The sequence below is a fragment of the Chrysochloris asiatica genome, unplaced genomic scaffold, assembly GCF_000296735.1.
Source record: "Chrysochloris asiatica unplaced genomic scaffold, ChrAsi1.0 scaffold00039, whole genome shotgun sequence".
NCBI classification, from domain to species: domain Eukaryota; kingdom Metazoa; phylum Chordata; class Mammalia; order Afrosoricida; family Chrysochloridae; genus Chrysochloris; species Chrysochloris asiatica.
The window spans coordinates 2,286,325-2,293,730 of NW_006408557.1; the positions used below are offsets into that span (position 1 = coordinate 2,286,325).

A 7,406-nucleotide genomic window follows, 5' to 3' on the forward strand; every position below is an offset into this window, starting at 1 on the left:
AAATTTGCTTGGTGCGTCAAACTTTCAATGTGAATAAAAGCTCAATATCTGTGAAGCACTCTAAAGCTGCAAAAATTGCACAGGGCAACATCTGGTCTCCCCTTACTTCATAAGGAGGGAAGGAAGAGGAGAATCACCATCAATATCAGCCCAGGACTGATTTCTATGAGGTAGAAGCCAAACACGTCTCCACTCTCCAACATTTCAACAATTCTGACACCAATTGTACCTTCACAAGAGTATCTATGTGTCTGTTGGGTTGAATAATTCATTGCAGTGGCCACACAGAACTTAAAGACAATACTCACAGTTAAGGGGTTTGTCAGCAAAGAAACAGGAAATGAAATGCTCAGGATATAGTTCTCTGAACAGGACAGTGTCCTCACAACCATGTCTGCAGGCATTCCTGTCTCCAATCTGGCCTCTCAGCTACATTTGGCCTCTGCCCTGCTCAGGCAAGTGTTATAAAACCAAGAAATGTTCAGAGGGACTCCACCTCACCAGTAAGCCATGGCCCAAAGGTGTTCAACTCTAGCTTATGTGGTTTGGCAAATCTAACTCCCCACCTCAGATTAAGTGTCTGGAGACAACATACTCCGCCAGGAAACCCCGTGCCCAAAGGCACTCAACATTCTCATTCTGTGGGCTGGAAAGCCCACTTCTCAGTCTTGGGCTATTCTCCTGGCTCTGCCACTGCTGGTTTGTTACCCCTTCTCTGCTGTTGCTTCTTGGTCTCTCTCTGTCTTCTGGTGTTCTGTCATTAGCGTTTAACGCACTAAATTTGTTCTTAAGATAGTCTCTGAATACTGGTGGGATATATTTGAAGTTATATTTTGGTTCTCATGGACTTGTTTTAATTTTCTTATTTTGTTAAGTGCCAGAGAGTTGGTTCCAACTCAGAGTGACCCTTATAGTGTTTTCAAGGAGTGATTGGTGAGGCCGAACCATTAAACTTTTAGTTAGACAAGCAATAATCCTTCAACATCACACCAGGACTCCAATGATCTCCCTTACACTACAACATAGCATCTCTTACTATTCATTCAGCTATTGCAGGTCACAACTAACAATAGTGAAAGTAACCATCTAAGAGTCAATGTTTTTCTTCTCAAGCTTCTCCTTCATTCTTTTTCTTAAAAGTTTCCATGGTTAAGGTAGAATCTCCAATGAGTAGTATTCAATCTGTCTAGGTGGGGCTGATGCAATGAAATGCAGATGGGTCTCTTGTGATACAATAGTGAATAATTGTTATCAGGACTGATTGTGAGGGTTGGAAATATAAAGGTAGACGTTTTATAGCAAGGAGGGGAGTGATTAACTTTTCAGTCTAGGAGCGGAGGTCCCTAGGACCATCAAGGGAGAAGAGCAGAGAGTGGGACCGACCCAGAGAAGCAGTGATGCCTGAAATGGAGGCAGAGATGATGACATGGAGCGATGGAGCAGCTGGAGACTTTAGATCCAGAGAGGGAGAGCAACTGTGTGCTGAAAACCTGGGGGGTACTGGGGAAGGATTGCTTTACTTTCCAACCTTTACATCAATTTTGACACCACTCATACCTGCAAAGTCACTCTCATACTTCTCTCTTGGATTCACTAATTTGTTATAGTGGTGAGACAGAACTCACAGATAATACTCACACTTATGTGGCTTATTAAGGAAGCAATAGATTACCATTCTGGGTCAAAAGTTAAGATACAGTTCTTCAATCAGGACATCCTTCTCTCAGCCATACTCCCAAAGCCCTTTTAGCTCTGCCAATAGGTGCCCAGAGGCACCCTACTCCACCAGCAAACCCACTGCTGGAAGGCACTCAGATTTTTTGCTCCATGGGCCAGCAAGCCCACTACTCTCTCCCATACCAGTTTCCTAGTTTTGTTACTTCTGTTGCCACTGCTACATAGCTACTGCTTCTTATTGTCGTGAGCCATTACCAGTGGCTTGAGACATTACGTTGTGGCTTGAAACTGAAGTTCTCTATCTACTGGATGTAAGAGGTTCATCACAGGGATCTCAGGCCCAAAGAATGTGCTCGACTCCTGACTCTTCTTGCTTAATGGTAGTGAGAACCCCTTTTCTACCTCCAAAATGGTTAATTTAACACCTAAAGGAATGGCAAAACAGAAAAATCACCACGTTAGCGTTCTGTGCACCTTATTTTCATAGTCCCATCCCACAAAGGTAGAGTCCTGGTGCGGCACTATAGTATAAGCACTGGACTGCTAATTGCAAACCTGCTCTTTAGAAACCCTATATTTGGTTGTTACAAGTTGGAACCAACTCAACAGCACTTTATAACAACTTAACCCTACAAAGGTTGCACATCCCTTCTTTACATAGTTAGCTGGCTATCCAATGTCCTTGGTGAGCCATAAGCACTTTACATTTGCATAGTCCCATCCAGTGATTTAAGGACTTCTGGTAGCATAGTGGTTACGAATCAGGCTGTCAATCTTAAGGTCAGCAGTTCAAAACCACCAGCTGTTCTACAGGAGAAAAATGAGGCTTTCTGCTCCCGTAAAGATTTACAGCCTCAGAAACCCTGTACAGGGTTGCTATGAGTCGGTTCAGACTCCACAGCACATAACCACCACCACCATCCAGTCATTTGGTGTGAGGTTGAAAGATTGTAGCTAGAAGGGCCATACTAAGTAGTTCACTGAACTGCAGAAGCAAAACACAATGAACTGAGGTATGCTTGCATAGTGAAATGTCAAAATAATATGAAAACAATAACATGAATATGTCTATGATGTGATTCATGTTTGGGTTCTATTTCATCCTCTATACCTACAAGTGATCAAGTTCATTAAAGTCATGTTGTATTTTTATTCTTACTATGTGCCAGAGTAAGTAGCCCTGGTGGTGGAGTGGTTAAGTACTTGTCTGCTAACCAAAAGGTCAATTGTTCAAACCCACCAGCTACTCTGCAGTAGACACTATGGCAGTCTGCTTCCATAATGCTTTACACCCTTAGATACCCTACAGGGCAGTTCTACTGCATCATACAGGCTTGCTATGAGTCAGAATTGACTCAACGGCATAGGCAAATATGTCAGGAACTATTCTAAGTACTTGTAATACATAAATTAAAACAACAACACAGTTATTATTACTTTTGTGTAGTTTACTAAATAGTAAACATAAGTTATATAGTATGTTAACAGGTGAGACTCAAAGTGGATTTTTAAAAAGAAAGCAAAAGGAGGATCAAGAAGGTTAAATGGTATGGACTAGACCCATGGAGAGAAAATGCGTTCACAGTATTCAATGGCGTGGTTAAGGGAAATCACATTGACAAGGTAATATAGGCAGTTCATGGGTTATAAAAGAGATCTATTCTTAACTGTGTCTTTCAGAATTTGTGGATAAATTGGAACAGTTCCATATGGTGTTTATTATTTAGCCTTACTTTTGTGAAGTAAGCCTTTTCAGTGATTTATAAACTGTATGTGAAGAAAGTGAAGTTGACTGAAGCAAAGAATTTGTTGTAAGTAGGGGTTGGTTCAATCATTTGAAAATAATCAAACCAAACACACTGTCAAGTTGACTCTAACCAATAATGACCCCATAGAACAGAATAACAGAATAGTCCTGCTTCATAGGGTTTCCGAGACTGGAAATCTTTATGAAAGCAGACTATCTCATTTTTACCCCCACAAAGCAAGTAGTCCATTCAAACCACTGATCTATTGGTTAGCAGCCCAATAGCTAGGCCACTCTGCCCCTGGGACTCCATAATGATTTCTAAGTGAGGACAATTTTACAAACTAATAAAAGGCCAGTAGGAGTTTTCTATAAGTCATAACAAAGGAACCACTTGTATTTAGATAAGCTCTTGAAAGAAATGAAGGCATTGTCAAGCATAGCCTTGGAGAAACACATACCAGGAAGTTAAGAAGAGTAACTGTAAAGACATGTGAAACATCCGCTACGAGACTGGTGTGTCTGGTCACAGTGAAGAGGAGAGACTAGAGCATGAATTTAGAAGGGTTATGCAGGATCAGATCATGTAGGCTCATGTAATTATTTGGCTTTTACCAGGAAGCTGTTTAAGGTTTTGTCCAGTGGAGAGAAATTGTTTAGCACTTGACTTAGAATAGACAGAAAGGATGAGGCTGATAGGTGGCTATTGCTGTGATCCAAGTGACAAATGGTGCCATGTATCTTCTGGAGCTGAATAGAATATTTCAAAAAGCAACTCAAGAAAACAAAGTCAAATATTGTAATGAAATGTGCAAAGACCTAGAATTAGAAAACCAAAAGGGAAGAATACACTCAGCATTTCTCAGGCTGAGGAAACTGAAGAAAAAAATTCAAGCCTTAACTTGCAATATTGAAGGACTCTATGGGAGTCCTGGTGTGGTGCTGTGGGTTAATGCCCTGGACTATAAGGTTGGTTTGAACCACAAGGTCAGTGGTTCAAGCTCACCAGCCAATTCTTGGAAACCCCATAAAGGGTCACTACAAGTCAGAACAGACAGCACTTAACAGTAACAACAGCAATGGACAAAATATGGAATGATGCAGAATGTACCAAAGGAAGATGGAAAGATACACAGAGTCACTATAATGAACAGAAATGTTCTGTGTTCAACCATTTCAAGAGGCAGTATATGATCAAGAGTCAATGCTACTGAAGGCAGAACTCCAAAGTAGAAGTTCGTGCTATGGTCCCATGGATCTGTGTCTTGCTTCAACAGTGTTTGGATGGAACAGATCTGGGGACTTCCCCACCTCCAGCCTCAGACCACCTCTAATATCTTCTTTAGGTGCAGTCTCTTCTCTGGGACCATCTTCTTGACCATTCCCTATTACTGGGACCAGCTAAACACCATTTTGTGTGTGTGTGTGTGTGTGTGTGTGTGTGTGGTTAGCTCCAAATCTTCAACCAACCATGAGCTCTCAGATCTGTCAGAATTATTCTGCTGAAGTGAAGGCCGGCGTCAACTCTCTGGTTAATCTGCATCTGTGGGCCTCTTAAACCTACCTCTCTCTGGGCTTCTATTTAGAGCGCAATGATGTGGCCTTGGAAATTGCGGGACACTTCTGTGAGTTTGAAAAAGCGAAGTGTGAGGGTGCTGAGCATCTTTTGAAACTGCAAAACCAGTGTGGTAGTCACTCATTCTTCTAGGACGTGCAAAAGCCATGTCAAGATGAGTGGGGAAGAACCCTGGACACCATGGAAGCTGCCCTGGCCCTGGAGAAGAACCTGAACCAGTCCCTTCTGGATCTGCATGTCGTGGGTGCTACCCACACAGACCCCCACCTCTGTGACTTTCTGGAGAACCATTTCCTCAACGAGGAGGTGAAAATTATCAAGAAAATGAGTGACCATTTGACCAACCTCTGTAGGATGTCCAGTCCCCAGGCAGGGCTGGGCAAGTATCTCCTTGAGAGGCTTACTCTTAACCATGACTAGGAAGAGCCTGAGGAGCCCTGCAACCTGTGAAGGGCCTATCAGCATTCCCCTGATCTCCTCAGACCTTCTGCCTGAACATTGCTCTCCAACCACAGAGGCAACTTAATGAACTTCCTGGAGCCCCTCTTCTCCCAAGCCATGGACCAAATGAAAACAATAAAGCTTCCTTTTATTGAATACAAGTAGAAATCTTTCAACAAACTATTCAGCACTAGAGGCACTCACTTATCAATGTCAAGAAATTTGGAAGACAGCTACATGGTCAACTGATGAAAGAGATCCATATTTGTGCTCATTCCAAACAGAGGTGACCCAATGGAATGCAGAAATCATTGGAAAATAGCATTAATATCTCATGCAAAATAAAATTTTGCTAATGACAATTAATAAATGGCTGCAATAGTACATTGACAGGGAACTTCTAGAGGTTCAAGTCAGATTCATATGAGGATGTGCAATGAGGGATATCATTGCTGACATTAGATGGATCTTAGCTGAGAAGCAAGGAATACCAGAAAGATGTTTACCTGTGCTTGCAAGTTACTCATTGTAGAGAATAAATATTCTTGAACACTTGTGTTCATGAGGAAACTGTACATAGACCAAGAGGCAATTGTTTGAACAGAACAAGGGAACTTTGAATGATTTGAAATTAGAAAAGATGTGTGCCAAGGTTCTCTAACCATACTTATTCAATCTATATGCTGAACAAATAATTTCAGCAGCAGCTGGATTATATGAAGAAGAACATGTCATCAGGATTGAAGAAAGACTCGTTAACAACCTATGATATGGAGATGATACTACCTTGCTTGCTGAAAGTGAAGTGACCTTAAAATACTCACTGTTGACAGTCAAAGACCACAGCCTTCAGTACGGGTTGCACCTCAATATAAAAGAAAACAAAAATCCTCACCACTGGACCAATAAATAACATCAAGATAAATGGAGAAAAGATTGAAGTTGTCAAAGACTTCATTTTGCTCTGATCAACCATCAACACTCGTGAAGCAGCAGTGAAAAATCAAATGACAGATTGCATTAGTCATATTGGATATTTTCAAGAGCAAAGATATCAATTTGAGGAATAAGATGCAACTGACTTAAGCCATGGTATTTTCATTAGGCTCATATGCATATGAAAGTTGGACAATGGATAAACAAGGTGATAAAAGAATTGATGCATTTGAGCTATGGTATAGGAGAGAATATTAAAAGTACCATGGAGTGCCAGAAGAACAAACATGTCTGTGTCGGAAGAAGTACAGCCAGAATGCTCCATCCTTAGAAGCCAGGATGGTGAGACTTTGTCTCTCATAATTCATCTGTGTTATCTGGAGGAACCAGTCCCTGGAGAAGGATATCAAGCTTGGTAAAGTGGAGGGTAAGTGAAAATGAGGAAGAATCCCAGTGAGATGGATTGACACAATGGTAGCAGCAGTGGGTTCAAGCAATGGGTTCAAACAGCAACAAAAATATGTTCTTATTCTTTGACATAATTATACTTCTAGAAATCTTCTACAGGAAAATTATCCAAAATGCAGGAAAATGTCTAATGGTAGTAACCAAAGCATTATTTAATATTTACAAATCAGAACAATCTAAATATACATGTTGTAATGCCTAAAATACTTTTAAATGCTTTTAAAGTAAAACACCATACACCATTAAATTTTTTTTTAATTATTGGAAACTCGTTATCAAAGAATGCAAATAAAAGTAGTACAAAAATATTATAGAAAAGCCTTGGAGAAAATGCACCAATTTGTAAATGAAGTTTATACAATTTATGTAATGTGGTTCTGTTTAGGACTTTCTATTCTTAACCCCTACCTTGCACCCATTCCATTATTTTGGAATATTTCTTACAGAAGGTATCATTTGGAAAATGCTTAGAGAGAGTCTCAATGCCATTGTTCAAAGTACATAATAGTAATCTTTTGGGCTTGTCTCGGGTAGGGTGGAAGTGTATCTATCGGTGATTTT

The 7,406-nt window shown here is 40.6% G+C and overlaps 1 pseudogene; it reads left to right on the top strand.

Annotated features, from left to right (window-relative positions):
* Positions 1-4,895: 4,895 nt before the first annotated feature.
* Positions 4,896-5,420, top strand: LOC102831455 (annotated as a pseudogene).
* The last annotated feature ends 1,986 nt before the right edge of the window (positions 5,421-7,406 follow it).